This window comes from Myiozetetes cayanensis, unplaced genomic scaffold, assembly GCF_022539395.1.
Source record: "Myiozetetes cayanensis isolate MyiCay16 unplaced genomic scaffold, myiCay2020 scf20-37, whole genome shotgun sequence".
Classification (NCBI taxonomy): domain Eukaryota; kingdom Metazoa; phylum Chordata; class Aves; order Passeriformes; family Tyrannidae; genus Myiozetetes; species Myiozetetes cayanensis.
Window position 1 is genome coordinate 11,396,483 of NW_026087412.1, and position 16,339 is coordinate 11,412,821.

The 16,339-nt window shown below is 42.5% G+C and overlaps 1 long non-coding RNA gene across 3 annotated transcripts in view; it reads right to left on the minus strand.

The window, feature by feature from the left end:
* Positions 1-338: 338 nt before the first annotated feature.
* The window catches only part of LOC126641065 (uncharacterized), a 47,584-nt gene continuing 31,583 nt past the window's right edge, over positions 339-16,339 (minus strand). For all 3 annotated transcript variants that reach the window (XR_007629197.1, XR_007629198.1, XR_007629196.1), the window contains 2 exons: positions 6,954-7,105; positions 339-4,793 (listed from right to left, as the gene is read on the minus strand). This is a non-coding gene — a long non-coding RNA (uncharacterized LOC126641065). The remainder of the gene's footprint in view (positions 4,794-6,953; positions 7,106-16,339) is intronic.

Consider the following 16,339-nt stretch of genomic DNA (forward strand, 5'->3'; position numbering starts at 1 on the left):
ACTGAACTCTTTTTTGGTGCCAGTTCTTGGCTTTGTACATCTGCTATACAATACTGAGTATTCTAACTAACAACATGCCTTAATTGAGTTTAGGTGTTTGAGTCATTTATTTAAATTTAGTAGTGTGAATAATTTATTTCAATTTACATTTTAATTATTTTACCCACTTTTTTGGGAGTAACCTCATTTTCTAGCTTCTAAAAAAATAATCGGCATATGTTTACTGCAGCAACATTCACACTTACTAAATTCTCTGAGAAGTTTAGCTCCAAACTGAGAAATACTAATGAATTATTCATACATCAGGCATTAGCTGGAATTGAATTAGGACGTCCAGACCTAAAAGAGACCTGACCTTCTAGTACCCAACAGTCCCTAAAGCTCCCTAAGGATTGTTTCTCTGCCACGGCAAGTTGGACTAAGCTCCATGTAAGTATGGCAAAATACGAATATTTCTGCAGTCAATGTGGGCTTATATGTTTCTTTATTAATATTATTATTATGTTATTATTTATTATCTGTAATGGAACAGTTTACTGGGACATCAGTCATGGCATGGAGTTCAATGTGATATTTGCCCAGGAACATTTAACCCCAAGGAAAGTGATTTTTTTTTTTAATTGGTTTTCTTTGCTAAAATGAACTAATCGAGACCACTTTTTCCTATGCAGCTAACAGAAAGTGAAGGTCTAAGACAGATGCTCCATTTCCAGCAGGTGCTCATTCCATTTAGGGCTCTTCCAGGTGAGGAAATGGATACATACCCAGAGATAGAAGCAGGCACCCCCAAAAGTTCACCAGTGTGCCCAGAGCTCCAATGTGATGCATTGCTTGTGAGTTTGTTGGGAGAATTTGTCCAGAGTTTAACTCAGTTCACTGGAGCTGTTCAGACACACTGTTATTTTCATGGTGCAGCGTTCAGGACTCATCAGTTTAACCCATGCAGTGCTTTAACCATCGCACACAGAGATGGATCAGGGTTGCTCATCTGGTGCACAGCTCAGGAATTTGTTCACCAGAGAGTGTCTGTAACAGTTTTCTCCAGCTCTTCCATGGGTTTCTACTGCATTCAGCCTCTGTGTCTAAAGAATCCTAATGTTAAGACTGATTAAGGTCTGATTTCAGGAGCGTTTAGGATCTATGAACATACCCAAGGTCTGAATCCAGCTCTCACAGAACATCTCCCTCGGTGGCAGCTGCCTGTACAGGTTTCAAAGTGTTAACAGGAGAAACACCGTCCCCATTTTATAGACATTTGCTAGTGACTGAGATGGCTGAAACAGTTTTATAACCAGAAAAAGATGCCTTCAACAAAGGGCAACGAAAACCACTCAACATTAAATAGGTGAGCAGTTTTTCCTTAGAGGTAAAGTCAATTTGCCACCAGTCCTCCATGCAGACATGCATCTACATGTGCATCTCTGTCTCTTGAGTTGTCTTTTTTTTTTTTAAATGATCTTTTCCAAATACAATGTAAGAACAAGCAAAAAATATATGCATTGGTTTCAACCAGGATGTCTTTATTCCTTGGATTTCCATGTGTACCTATATTCATATTATTCAGCACTGTCTCTTTAGAGTCATGCACACCTTTTCACACGCACAAGTGTGCCCTGAGATGTTACAATCTCCTTTGCCTGCCGATCTATAGCTACATAAATGTTTCTCTAGGTAATAAATTTCACCACATTTTACTTTAAAATGTAATTTTTTTCAAATTCACTTTTACACCTGAATATAGTACATAATGGCCTGTCCATAAATGAACACCCTGAGAACGGAAAACGGTAAGCTGGAAATATTTTTAATAACAAAAATCTTTAGCTACAACAGACTACATCCATATCTTTGTTTTGAATATCAATTGAGATGCTATTCAAAATAAGCCTTTTTCTTTTTTTTTCCAGCTGTAAAAATCTCCTGCAGCTGAGCAGCAGTTGGGTGCAGAGGAGTCTGCAGAGAAGCAGTGACCCAGGGGGCTGTGGCTGAGATGTGGTGACAGTCACCTCAGCTGAAACTATGAACTGCAGCTTTCCAGAGCTAAACCCACAGCCTGCAGCACCAAACAGTGTGGTGTCAGTGCTGCTGAGAGCTGTGTTACAGGGGGCTTTGCTGCTGACCAGGTGGCTGCCCCAGAGGTGACACAAAATTCACCTTGAGCTTGGCAAGTTCTCACTTGGGAAGGTTTGACGTTATTTGTTGTGGGGTGCAATGGATGCTGTTTTCTCTGCATCACAGTCTGCAAATTCCAGCTGAAGGAACTGATTAGTTCAGCAGATGGTTAAATACCTTGTTGAACCAGAGCCATATCCGATCGCTGCACACGGGGAAATGAGTTGGGGAATGGTTATGACAACCACAAGGCTGTGGACTTGTGAGAAGTGAGTGTCCCAGAGCCATGTGCAGGCAGTGAGGGGACAGTGCCAGCCTGGATGGGGAGCCCCCAGCTGGGGCTGGGGCTGCAGCTGCCCCAGGCACTGTGAGGAGGAGACCCCCAGATCGGTGCTGGTTTGGCACCAGGAAGCAGCAGAGCAGGAGCATCCTGAGAGGCATCACATCAGGAAATGAGCTATAGGGACCACAAGCTGCTGCTAATTCATGATGTTACAAAACCTCCTCCACAGTCACCTTTAAATATTTATTCTTCAGTCTGCACACTCACTATCACAGACAGTTTTTTCACTCAGACCCTCACAAACCCCTGTCCTAAAACACTCACGATGGATTTTGTACTAATGCTGATATGCAATATGAAGCTACTGCTGTGCTGTGGTGAATATGCACTCAACACAGCTCTTCAGTATTACAAACCTGAACACAGCCTAGAAGTAACACAGTTAAAATAATTTTTGAACAACATGACCTCTATTTTGAAGGTCACGGGCAAAAGATCTTCCTTGTTAGACAGAATATTTTACAAATGACAAGGAGTAATTTCAATAAGAAAACATTCAGGCTTAGAGCAAAGAGCTTAATAAAAAAATATAAGCAAAAAGTTGAAAAACAAATTAGAAAAGAAAACCTCCTTTGTTTCACACAATATATTTATAATTTATTTTTAAAGTGGTCCATATCTTCAGGTATTTTGTGGACAACTCTGAGCCCACTAATTCGTTGTCCCATTGCACTTACTATCCAATACTGCACATATGCAACAAATGTGCAAGAGGTCAGATTGGGAGTGATGGACATAAATGAAAACATTTTTGGCCTTGTTTGACTGTGAAAGGCTTTTCAGGTGCAGATTTATTTGAGAAAAGGATTAATATGAGAAGGATGTCTTCTTATTTGATGGCTCTGAACCTATGTCCTCTCCTCACCTTTATGCCAGAGGCACAGTGGATATGCTGGGAGAGGTCTCATGCCATACTTTTCCTCTAGGCCTCCACTGCTGGAAACAGGATATTAAATGCTTGGCAATAAAGCAGGTTCTGCTCGTTGTTCAGTAATCTTGTAGCCTTCAGCTCTGCTCGAAAATCTTACAGGAGCCGAGTACCCAAGCAGGAATCACTGATTTGTATCAGGGAGGAAGGAGGATATTAAAGATACACCAGAGAAAACAAAAAAAGAGGCCAACCTTGGAGCAGCCAAATGGATAGAGACCCATCGGTTCAACTCCTAACCCTCATCACTTGTCCCTTCCCATTGCTGAATTCAATCGTAGGTGATTCTTGCCAGCCCCTCCTCCGGCACTGCAGGCTGGCTTTTAACTTGATGAGTGGCTTTTGTGCTCAGCCTCTGCTGGGCGGGGAGTTTGGGGCTGGGGAGGGAGAGGAGGCAGTGGGGGAAATAGCGCTGCTTCTCCATCTGGGCTGGGCGGGCCCTGGTGTGAGAAACCCATCAATCGTGGGAAAGGGGCTCCTCAGCACCGCCAGAGCTGAGGAAAGCATGTGTTCTTCCCACCTTTGTTATCAGCCCACGCCCATACTTCAGGCTGCGTGCTCACTGGCAGCCACCTCCCTGCGATGCCCAGGAGGAGCTGTGCTGCTGATCCTGATGGGAGAGGGTGAGGGGCAGAGAGAGAGGCCAGGTGAGTGCTGAGCTGCCTGGAGATCAATCCTCAAGCAGAAAGAACATTTCTCCTTTGCAGGGACACAGTTTTCTGTAGGTCTTCCTGAGCTGACTGAACCTGCTTGTTCAGGGACTGTCCTTTGAGCAGCCAGGCGAGGTGGGGATTTGGGTACCTGGTGGGTCTGTCAGATGTATTTGGCAAGTGAGGAAGCCCAGGTTGTGAATGCAAGAATCAAAGTGCCTTTCCAGCCCCCTGAGAAGAGGAGGCAGTCAGGTTTGGGACTGCCAGGTGTGCCTGGTGCAGCTGCTCAGGCAGAGGGAGAGCAGTGGTGCTCAGGCTATGGACACTGTGATGGGCTGCTCCAGTTGTAGGACTGGAAGGAAATGAAGTGTGCAGGAGTTTTGTTTTCCCTCTGAAGTACACAATTAATTGGGAAGCCTTCAGAGAGTTCTACTATTTACAAATTCTGGATCAGGGGAGAATGAACCTGTTTTTTTCTCAATGCAGTAGTTCAAGTGGGAGCAAACAGTTTGGTCAGGAGGACATTAAACCCATGATGCCTTGCTGGAATGACTAAAGAGAGCAAGCTGAAAGGCTGCAGATCCAACCTGGAAGAAGAAAAGGTTCAGGACCTCATTCTGGTCTCTGAATGGTCACAGGGGACAGCTGTGACAACACTGAGCCATGATGATTTGGGGACCACCACGATGCAGAAGCCTAAAGAACTGAATCTGGTCCCAGTTACTGCAGTGCAAATCCAGAACAGGCTGTTAAATCTGACCTGTGGTGAAGAACAAATGGGAACACATCAGTCCATGTGTAGTCAACCTTCCAGCTCCCTGCTGAATCCACTGGGTTAAGCCTTTCCATATGCCTTGCACATGCAGAGCTGCTCCCTAGCCTTTCTGCAGCTGAAGGGCCACCAAAGGCCCTTTGCATAATGGTGGCTCATTCTGCTGTTTGAAACAGAACATCTTTAACCTTTCTTCTTAATACTGATCTGTAATTGCTACTCATTCTATGGTGTATCACCATAAAATCTATCTGGAATGCTAGATTCATTCCAGTTAAATACCAAGCTTCCATATTAGTCCAAGTGTACTATAAGAATCATTAATTAATTCCAAGCATCCATGTTCTCCTGGCTCTAGCAGAAGGCTGAGAGAGAGGATCGGTGTTTTTAAATCACTCCACTGTGCTCTCTTATGAAATGCCACTGTTTTCAGCCCCATATCGCATTATTGCCATTGTTGTCCTTTAGGGGTTGATGTTAATGACAACTGAAAGAGCTTAATGAGCATGTGCCTTGGATAAGCTCTTTACACACCTTATAAAATAATTACATTTTATTGAAAATTCCACAGCGCCAAGCTCACAGGAGCAGTCAGGGGTGCCAGTTTAATAGGATACGGTACAGTGCGTTACTCAAATAGGGCCAGATCCTTCAGAAGTTCACCTTCATGGCCACAAAGGACAGCAGGATCACACCTGCCCCTGCCAGTGCAGGATCCCTGCTGTGCTCCATCCCGAGGCACTGAGGAAAGGCAGCTGAGCTTAACGTTCACAAAACACCCTCTAAGACTAGAAGTGGTATTATATGGCAAGAGGAGCAGGATTTGCGTTCTAACAGCACAAAGACACCTGGTGATCTCTGATGAAAAGTGGCTTGTCAATAGCATGTTAAACATGCTTTAAATAGTGCTCCTTTTTCCACTCGTGTTCCCATTTAGCACAGATCAAAATTGTTGACCTATTAAAAAAAAGGAAGATATTCCCAAGGGAATACCTGCAGTGTCTTCTGGGATGCAATGTGGCCTCTGCCTTTAACAAAACACAGCAGTGGCTGCTCTTAGCAGGGCTATAGAAACTTCCTAAATAGAATGAATGACAAAGATCCCATTGAATCTGGGTAGGATAACTTTCTCAAGTAAGCATGTTGTCAGAGGGAAATGGCTGCATGATTCACAGTAGGTAAACTGCTTGTAATACATTTCATTGGAGAATTAAAATTTGGAAAATTATTTTTCATCTTCAAGCAAAATGCTTCCACATCTATCATTGAGGAATATGCTTTGAGTCGGAACAGAATAAAAGAACAACATCCAAAAGAAATACTCCCATAATGGTCTTTGACTGTTAAAAATACATTTTCTGGATGAAATTTAAATCCTTGGGAAAACTGGTTGCAGTGCCAGGTTGTTGTTGTTGTTGTTATTATCAAAAATGCTTAATAATTAGAAGACTAGACCCTTCAACAAAATTTGCTCTTTTTACCAATGGGACTATGAAAACTGCTTTCCAAATATTTGTTAAATGTGTGCAAGACCTCTGTCTCAGAACCCATAAGGACCAGTGTGTCAGGGAAGCTCCTTGCCTCCCATGTCTCTCAAGGCAGGGAGTCTGCAGCCACTGACAAGGTCTGAGCGGCAGCAACCTGGACCAAAAAACAAGGGAAGCCTTCAGCATCCAGATCCCAAACTCCTTTGTTGGCAAAATTCTGAATTTTGTGTTAAGACAAAGTCAACACAGAAAATCACAGGATGCTTTAGAAAAGTGAAAACCCGGTGTATTTTTTCCCTGCCTTACGGTTTCTGAGCCCTTACAGTAGATTAGTGTCATGTTTTCCAAGTTTTTCCTTTGCAACTGTGGAGGTTAAAAATGTATCTTTAAATGTCATATGCATGAATAATTATCAATTTCCTACTATTCCCATGACATTTCCAGGCTCCTATCCATGGCTGCTCATTCCTACCCAACCAACCACAGCTTCTGAGCCCGCAGCTAAGGAACGCTTCCCATGTAATTGCTTTAGCTCTTGGCACAAGCTCAGGGTGGGAAGAAGAGCAGGGAACAGGCAGAATTTTCCAGACTGGGTCAGCTTGAAGGAGAACAGAATGGTTTTTTTGCCTGTGGAGCAGGTACTTCCAGAGGTTTCACCTACCCCTCTCCTGCAGCATGTTATGGGACAATCAGGATTCACTGAAAGCTTCTCCCCAGCCACAGTGCTGCAGTTGTCAGGGGAAATCCACCCCTGATGGGAGAGAAATGTCCAGCACAGTTACAGGTCTTGCTCAGGGCAGGTGCTAGTTGTGCCTACAAGGTAAAATAAACAACTGCAGCAGAGAAACTGGCAAGAAATTAAAAAGGTGAAAAAAAGAAAGGGCTGAAAAAAAAAAAAAGAGAAGGTTATTTGAGCAAAGCAAGGCACAAGAACTTCCCATGTTTTATCCCTGCAGTTTACAACAGGGAACCAGAGCAAACCAAGGGAGGATACTGAGGATGTCACTTGTGTGGTCACTGGGTGTACTCAGGGACATCTGTCATGGGCAGTCACTTGTGGACCAACGAGTTAGAGCTTTGTATGAGCTCAGTTAAACTCTGAGCTCTGCAGCCAAGCCCTCCAAATGTGGTCCCTGGGTGTGCTCAGTGCCAGGGGTTACACTCAGGTGTCTGTCTGCAGTTAATAATCAGGAGCTCTATGAAATAATTTCATTAGGCAGGTGTGAGGTGAATGTGCAGCGTAATCCTGTATAACACAATCATCATCACAATTTGATTCCCCTGCCCATCACCTTCACATTTATCTTCAGAGACCTCTTAATGAAACAGCTGCTTAGATTTAATTAAACAACAGCATTATATAAACAAGTTCTTTTGTTTTGTGGGCTGAACAGGGTATTCATCTTCAAAAGCTTTTCTGCCAGAGCTGGCCTGGCTGCCCCTTGACTTGTCTCTACTCCAATTACCACTCCAGTTTAGCTGATTAATTTGTAGCCACTGGCAAACATGCACAGTTGGCAGGACATCATTCCATTTCAGTGACAAGCACTATAAAAAGATCATTATTTTCATTAGCATAAATAACTGCATGTTGATAGAACTCTGGTTTCTGAAAATAGGTTAAAGTCTAAACTGTCTTTATTCATTACCCAGATATAATTGGAAGTAAAATTATCACATAAGTGAACAATAAGCTATCAGTGTATAATGCTTAATGACTGCACTCAGTCCAGTAATAGTCTGGAATGATTTTTTTAACTTAAAATGAGACTTTTTTTTGGTAAATGCCTGTACAGACACACACTAATTTTTTACAAAGCCATACATATTTGATGGTATAAAAGAAAAGCCGGTGGAAGAAAGAACCACATGGCAAATAAATATGTTTTCTACTTCATTTCCTAGGGCATACAGATATTATTTTTCCAGTCTCTGGCCCAGGCTGGGTGCTTTGAAAGCTCTTTTGGCTGCAGCCTTCTAGTCAGTCATTTTCCTAACACTTTTTCCCATACTGGGTCTTTAGGAGTTTATATTGCATAACATGGTCCTTTGAGATTAAAGGCTTAGTTTTCTGTCATTCTCTTTTCTCCACCGTGCTGACTCCACACTCTTGGTGTCAGTTTTCCTCGAGCTTGGAAATGCAACACCTGAGTCACCCCAGTGAGAGAATTGTCTGTGCCTGCAAAGGAATTGTTCCCAGTGGGACCTTCTCTGTGATGACACCTCCTACATGGCACGACATCACCAACAATAAAAGAAAGCAGCAGTAATAAGAAACAGTGTTTGAAAGGTAGCTGTTTGAAGAGCTTTAGCCCCTTATTTGCAGCTTAGCAGCTCTTCAGATGAACAAGTGTATTAATACACAGGATGTGACCATGTGGATTGTTTTAACCCATTGTCCTGAAGGAAAGTTTGAAATGAGATTTCTCTTTTGGCTTTTAAGGAGTATTTGGGTTTATTTCACTCAGAAAACTTTACAAAGTTTATATCACTCTCTCTCTCTCTTTATATATGTGGAGCTCTATATATATAAAGAACCCTGTCTCTGTAGCAGTGGTCTAAGGTAAACTCCAGGAAAAGCTGGAAAAGCATGAATTTGAGTCACTCTACTGCCCATGTTGGTAAAGGATTCTGAGAAGAACAGTCCTTGAAAGATACCACTTGCTTTTTTCTTAATTCACTTCTGATGTTATTAGTGGTAAAACAAACTGTCTTTTGCATTGTATAGCAAAACAAACAATGGGCACTGGATGGAAGAACAAGAGAGGCTGCCTTTACTTTTTTTGCCATGGAGAAGCCTTGCCACTGCTTTGAAATGTTGCCCAGAATACTTTCATGCCCAGCTTGTCTATGTCTCTCTATGTTGGAAGATGACTTTGAAAATTAGATGGTTTATGTAACAGAGGAGAGCCAAGGGTAATAAATAAGAGAGCAAACCATTGCCTCAGTATTGAATATTTTCCAGGAAAAAATTGTAGAGGAGTGAGAGGTGAAAACAAGATTTGGACTCCTGACATCCACTGGATCCCTACAGTTCCTTGTAGCTGCCCCAACCTCCTGGGCAGAGCCTTGCCCATCTCCAGGGGCTGGATGAGGATGTGTGGAGAAAGCTGAAGAACCTGTTATGTTTTCAAAGGATAACCAAACTGAAAATGCCCTGCAAAGTGCTGTGTAATGTTTGCTGAAATTTCACACCCAGAGTGGGATGCAGGGGAGGGAAGGGTGGAAGGTCTGACAGCACTGGTAAACATCCAGGTTGGGAATGGAATATGTTTGGATGCTAAAATGGACTTTTTTTTTTTTTTCCTTTTGGAATCACTCTTGTGAAATGCTTATTTTGCAACAAATACCTCATAAAACAACAAAACATGCACACTGAAACATGTCCTCTGCATGTCCTGCAGCACCAGCACACTCCTTGGGACCATCTGGGGCTGGCAAAAGCTGCCAAAGGGCAGAGCTGGGGCTCCTGACAGCAGGACCAGCTCTGCCCTGGGCATTGGATGGCAGTGGGCACTGAGGGGGTGGTGGGTGGGGTCCTTCCAGTCACCTGCTCCTGTGAATGGCTGCAAGAACCCTCATCTGATCAGGTAAGTGATAAATGAGACACAGTCCTTGCAACTTCAGCATCCTGTTATGGCAGCAAACAGAGAAATAAAGAGGAATCGGAAGACTCTCTTCAGAAACAAGCAGGAGAATCCTCTGACTTAATCCTACGGAGCATGAACAAGTCTGGGAAATGCCTTTCGGTAGCAATAATTTAGTAAGACACAGTGTTTACCGATGGTAGCAGGAGCCAGAACTGCAGCGAACTGTGGTTACCTTTTGGGGAGGGAAGAAGAGGTTAAGGACTGTTTGCAGTAAACAACAAGTTGCAGAGAGGAGCAAACAAACACGTTTGTTTGTTTGCTTTAAGTTACTGCAAAACATCCTCAGAGGGTCATTGTAAATAAATAGCATTTTGGACCTAACTACTTGGGGTGTTGTTGAATAGGATGCATTGTATGATCAGGACAAAAGGCATTAACAAGTCAACAGAAGTCAGACATTAAGGTAGAATAAGAGCTTGCCTATTCCATCTGTAGAGAAAACTGGATATTTCTGATGCAACTGCTGGAAATTCGTGGCACTCTGGGAAACGCTATTGTAGTTCTGAAAAAACATGAGAGGAAGTAGATACAGTATCAAGGAATGAGTTTGATTTGCTGCTGAAGAGTTCACCTGGGCCGAGGTCCCATTTGGCTGGTGCTGTATGGGCAGGAGAGGAGCTTTGTGCAGAGCAAGGACTGCAGGGTGCCTGCCTGCCAGGTTAGCTCTCAATGTGCTCTACCATCATTTAGGGAAGTGCTGCTTGCACAGTGGCAGCAAACTTGCAAACAACAGCTTGTCTGAGCTTACTTAATAAAATAAAAATACACTTTATTTCAGACTGGTAGGCACCTTTGAGTTCTGGTAAACAGGGAAATTCATTTACCAGTCACAAATGGATTTGTAATACCAATTACCAGCTCTGAGAAAAAAAATGGAAAGAGACCAGAAGAGATTTTTACAAACGATAAAAATCATCGTCTTGCAGTTTGAGTGAATTCAAGACCATTTATCTGGAAGAGAGGCTGCATTTTCTTGTTAAACTCCCTGACTGGTCAACGTGCCCTCAGAAGCACCTGCCTCACTCTGCAGGCACAGTCAGCAGCTGCTTTTGGTTTTGGCTAGTCTATAGCAAGTGACAGTGGACTTTGTGCTGCATGCTCTAACACCAGGTGAACACAAGTGCTACTTGTGCCCATTCTTGAGATGGATTTTTGTCCTTTTAATGATTATTTATATTACAACCATCATTATCATATGAACTGTCCCAGAAAGCACAATAAAAGCAGCTTTCTTTCCTCGCAAGAATCAACTCATTCCAATGTCCTAGTCCATAGCTGAGCAGAAAATGCTTGTGCTTGCATTTTCTTCAGCTGTTGCTATCCTGGCTGCCAACATGGCTCAACTCATGATGGATCAGATTCACTGCTGCAAGATGCTTGCTTGGAGCGAAAGATTCAAATGCTTTAAGAGGCATCCATGCTGTTCTCCAAGTATCACCCTATTGGCTGCCCTCCAGTAGCCCTATCTGGCTAATGTAATACTGCAGAAACAAAACTGAAGAGATAAAAAAAAAGCAATGTGTGTAGACACGGCAATGTAAAAACACTGATCAGGGAGAACACATTTTTAATGTAATGCAGGTGACCTGGAATATCTTTAATTCCTATGTCCATCTCCCTATATGTAATACAGCAAACTTTAAAAACTTTTTAGCCTTTTGAGCGTGGATTTCTGGGCTGAAGGATCACAATGAAGTTTTATAGCCCTTTTTTATGAAGTGTGGCATTTCTGACATTATTTGATGTGCAAGAGCAACTGCATTAGTCAAGGGCTACGCTTGAATAGTTATCACTTTAAGCCCATGCCCTGGGAGTATTGTATTCAGTTCCCTCATTATTTCCAGCCCTGCAGGTTATACCAAGAGTTGCTATTAGTACATTACAATCATAAAATGAAGGTAGTCACTTTCTATAAGGGTCAAGTTTACTCATAGAAGCAGGCAAACTTCATTCCGCAGCTTGGATGGACTGGCAGTGCCCCTTTCCAAGGTTTTTGGCTTCCTGCTTGTTTTGAGTGTAGCCTTGCTCTTCTTGGGTCCAAGACTGGCTTGGACAACTGTAAATCATTCAGCAAAGTCTAACAGTACAGCATCTATGTGATGCAGCCATCAGCCTGTTCATCTTACTCCAGCTCCGATGTCCATAGTATCAGGGGAGTGTTTGGGTCTTATTGCTATAAGAGAGAAGCATTCTGAGTGTATTTAGCACTTGATGATTGTAAAGGATGGCAGTTTTCAAGTGGGTTAGCATCTTGTGTGTGCTGAGGTCACTGTGCCTTCGAAGCAGTCCTGGCCTTGGCAGCATCCTGCTGGATATCAGTGAATGAAGAAAGGGAGATGATGTGGTTCAGTGAGCACCAATGTCCTGTCTGCCAGTGTCCTGTCTGTGCTGGTGTCCTGTCTGCCAGTGTCCTGTCTGTGCTGGTGTCCTGTCTGCCAGTGTGGGTGATCTAGTGAGAGAGGAGTTGGTACTCTGAGGAATCATGGTGATCAAGTCACCAACTGTGGAGGAAGATATGCAGAACAGAAGGAGAAACATTCATGACATGCAGGCCCACTTCTCCACCTGAGAGTGCTGTTCCTTCTCCCGGAGCTCCTGATGCAGATTGCCTGGGAGTGACCACATCTGCATGCTGCAGCACACGCTGCCCTGAGTGGGAGAGCAGTGCTGGAGGTGTTGGTGACTGAATCTAAAGGAGCAAAACTGCTCCCAATCTGGCTGGCAGAAAGGTGTCACTTCCCCCTGCCTGGCAAAACATTCTTTCCTGAATACAGCCCTGATGGCAAGAAGGCAGGCAGGTTGCTCGGGCACATCTGAGAGCACATCTGCTGCTGAAAAAAGTCCTAATAGATTTTAGGCATGGAAGGAAAACAGCTGAAATTGAAAAAATGTTTTCTGTGGGAAAAATTTCCTTGACCTCAATTCTCCGCATGTTAAAATGTGCAAGATAAAGATCCAGGGGACCTACAAAATGAAATAGAAAAGAACAAGATGCACTGTCATAGTTTGAGCCATGTTTAGTGGAGCTTTGTGGCTGCACTACAGCACAGGGCCACGTTTCCACACCATGCTTTTCGTTTGTTAATCACTTTTTGAAAAGGCAGTGATTTCACTTTTGCCAAAGCAGTGTTTAATAGGGGTGCCTCACATCTGATCACCATTAATCAGTGAAATGAAAGCCATCAATTTAATGGTAAGATGATAGGATAAGATCTTAATACATCTCATTGATGGTGCTTTGCCTCAGAGGAACAGGAAAGAGCCTTATTTGGCTGTGTGTTGTCTACATTCAATAGTGCTTTGAAGCCTGGTCATTAAATGTGCCACCTTTCTCTATAAATAATCCCTATTCTTACCTTAATTGCAGTCTTAACCAACACTAGTAAAATAGTAACATCATAACTGCACCTGAAATAATTTTTTGTCAACTTAAATGGTAACAGAGTTTCAGCAACACATAAAAAAGATTTTAATCAGGTATTTTCTTGGAAGCTTTCTGAGGAAACAACAGGCTCCAAGAAACCTGTCTGAGGTATGAAATCTTAAAACTTCAACAGTCTTTTTTTGACCCTGCCTTCCCCAACAAAAATTGTCAGCAGCATATTAAGACGAAATAAAATATCCAAATTGCAAAATATTCCCCTGCATAAATTTTTTTCCTGAGAAAATGTTAAAAAAATATTATGTGATGGGTGTTAACCACACCACTGGAAGAACTGAAATGCTGTGGTGTTAGTCAGATTATATGAAGATAAATGGACTATCAGGATTACATATTTAACCTATTTATTTAGAGATGTCTTTCTAAAAGGCATATATAGACTACAGATATGTCTAGTCCACACAAAGATAGTCAGTGGAGACACCTGAGGGGTTTTCTTTGTTATGTTTTGTGTTTGGTAAAACTTCTTATCAAAGCATAGCCAGATTTTGAACAGTTAAGGCAAGACTCCTAACTTTGATCACTCTCTAAGCTGCTGTTGTAATGGCCAAACAGGTCAACAGGCTGTTTGCCACCGGGGTTTATCATCTGTCTGGGGCTGATGTGCTTGTCCTGTCTGGAAGGCGTGTTGTTTATGCTGAGGATATTTATACCCGCCAGGAATCGGGTTTTAACCCAATACCACACGTGTGGATGTAAGTGTGATATGAAGTACAATCCTTTCACTACAGGCTATAAAGCCCAGGTTTCAGCAAAGCTGTTCTTCAAAGGCCAAGAATCCCAAAACTGGAGCCGGTATTGATTGGTGCTAACATCACCAGGAGCAAGAAACGAATGGAGCATCCACAGCTTAAATATTACTTTGGTTGAACTAATTGACTTATGGTGAGAGGAGCTAAAACAGCATGAGGCTCTGCCCCTGCTAACGTGTGCGTGGGAGAGGAGAAGCCCAGAACAGCAACACTGCATAACGACCCAGGAGCAGTAAAATGATGTATGAGCACTCTTCTCGTTTTCACAAGGCAGCAGTGGAACACTAACTTGTTTCCATGGCAACCCTGAAAAAGAATTACGGCTCTAAAACTGACTGAATGGTAGCCCCATGAAAAAGTAAAGGGCAGACCATATCTTTCTAAAATATAATTTAGTACTAAGTCACCTGAACAGTATTAGCTAAAAGGATTTCAGCTCTAGACTTGGGAAGTGACCCATTTGGGATACGGAGTGTTAGGTTTTTCTAATGGTGTGCCTGAGATCTGAAGGGCCTGGCGGACACACCATAGTGTGCAGCATAAAAAGAGAGGAAAAAACCTTTATGCCTGAAATCCCTTATCAGAAAAACATGAAATTATTGAGGTGAAGGGGAGTGGAATAGTCTGATAGAAAACTGGCACTTCTGTAAAGACACAGTAACACACATGTTGAGTGCCTAGTACATAAATACATGGGGAAAGGAAGAGGAATTCAGTGGAAATTAAACAATCCTTGGGGTGAGTAAGGGAAGCTTCTATATTTAGGCTGGAAACACATCCAGTTAGACTAGGAGGCCAGCATCTGCCTCTAGTGTGATGCATTATCCTTCCCTCAGAATGCAATTGAAATCTAATCCTGTAGTCCCTGAACACTTCAGAAAGTTTTTTGACAGGAAACACTCCCATTAACTACAGCAAGAGTTGAGAAAACTGCTCAGGATTTGGTCCTTTATGTGAAATCTGAGGGTTGGGAAGAAGGGAATGGAGAAGTAATTTGTACATGCAAGATGACATTTTTTACATGGCAATAGTTAAAAGATTGAATTTATTATGGGTGACAAATTTTGGAAAGTGGGAATCTAAATTTTTAGTCAGAGAATTTCCTTTGGAAACAAGAAAATATTAGATCCCAGCAAAGCCCCATAAATATTGGTTACAGACTTAGCACGAACCAACCTTTGAAAAGTGCGGTTGGATTAATGTAGAGAGGCAGATCTGTGGCTGTCAAAAACTGACAACAGGCAACTGTATGGTTCAGGGTTTGGTCATCCAAACCTCACTGCAGATTACAGAAATCAGTATTTCACCAAGAAATTTGGCCAATACAGTACTGAGAACAGTGTAAAACCCATGAAAATAGTTACAAATGTTACAGTGTGAGTTGAGCTGAAATCTGTGTGCCCCTGCTCTCTTTCAGTGGTTTACAAAAAGCAGCTGAGTGTAAAACCTCATTAAAAAGTCTTGTTCAAAAAATAAGTACAAGCATCGACCTCAGTTTCTAGAAATGGCCACAAGAAGGAATTATTTCAGTGTTTGGGTAAACGAGGACTTCGATCCGCAGCCTTTTGTTTTCTTTTCCCAGCAGAAACCTGCACAGATCCTGTTTTCACAAAACCATTGCTTTTGAGTCTTTAGCAAAACCAGTGTCCTGATTCTCAAGAACGATCAACACCATTAATCCCTTAGGCTGGGATTTTCAAAAGAATCTCAAAAGAAAAACCTCAGTGAAAGAAATAAGCACCCTTGGCCCCCTGGCCATCCCTGTCTGTGGGCCCCAGACCTGGCACCCAGCAGCAGAGAAGCCCAAGAGCTGAGTCCCCAGTGTACAGGATACCTTTGCCCTCTTCTGGGAACACTCACTTAAAACATCACATTAAGGTATAGGTTGAAACAAATCACAAGTGTGTTTAATAACGTATAAAACAGCTTAGTAAAATTGTCATGAAAATTTAAAAGCTTGGGCAAAAACCCTACACCTCTGCCATTTATACTGATGACAATGATAATGAAAAAAATAATGATGTTTTAACTCACCCATCAAAAAAATTTATTCACCCTGAGAGAGCAGAAATGTGCAAAGCTGGTGGAAAGATATACTTACCTTGAATTTATAAACTGCTCCTCAGATAAAGAAATACAGGATGAGGAGTCGCCTCATTTACATTCACCCAGTCACCCTTGGCTGTTTTTTCAGCCAAGTGGA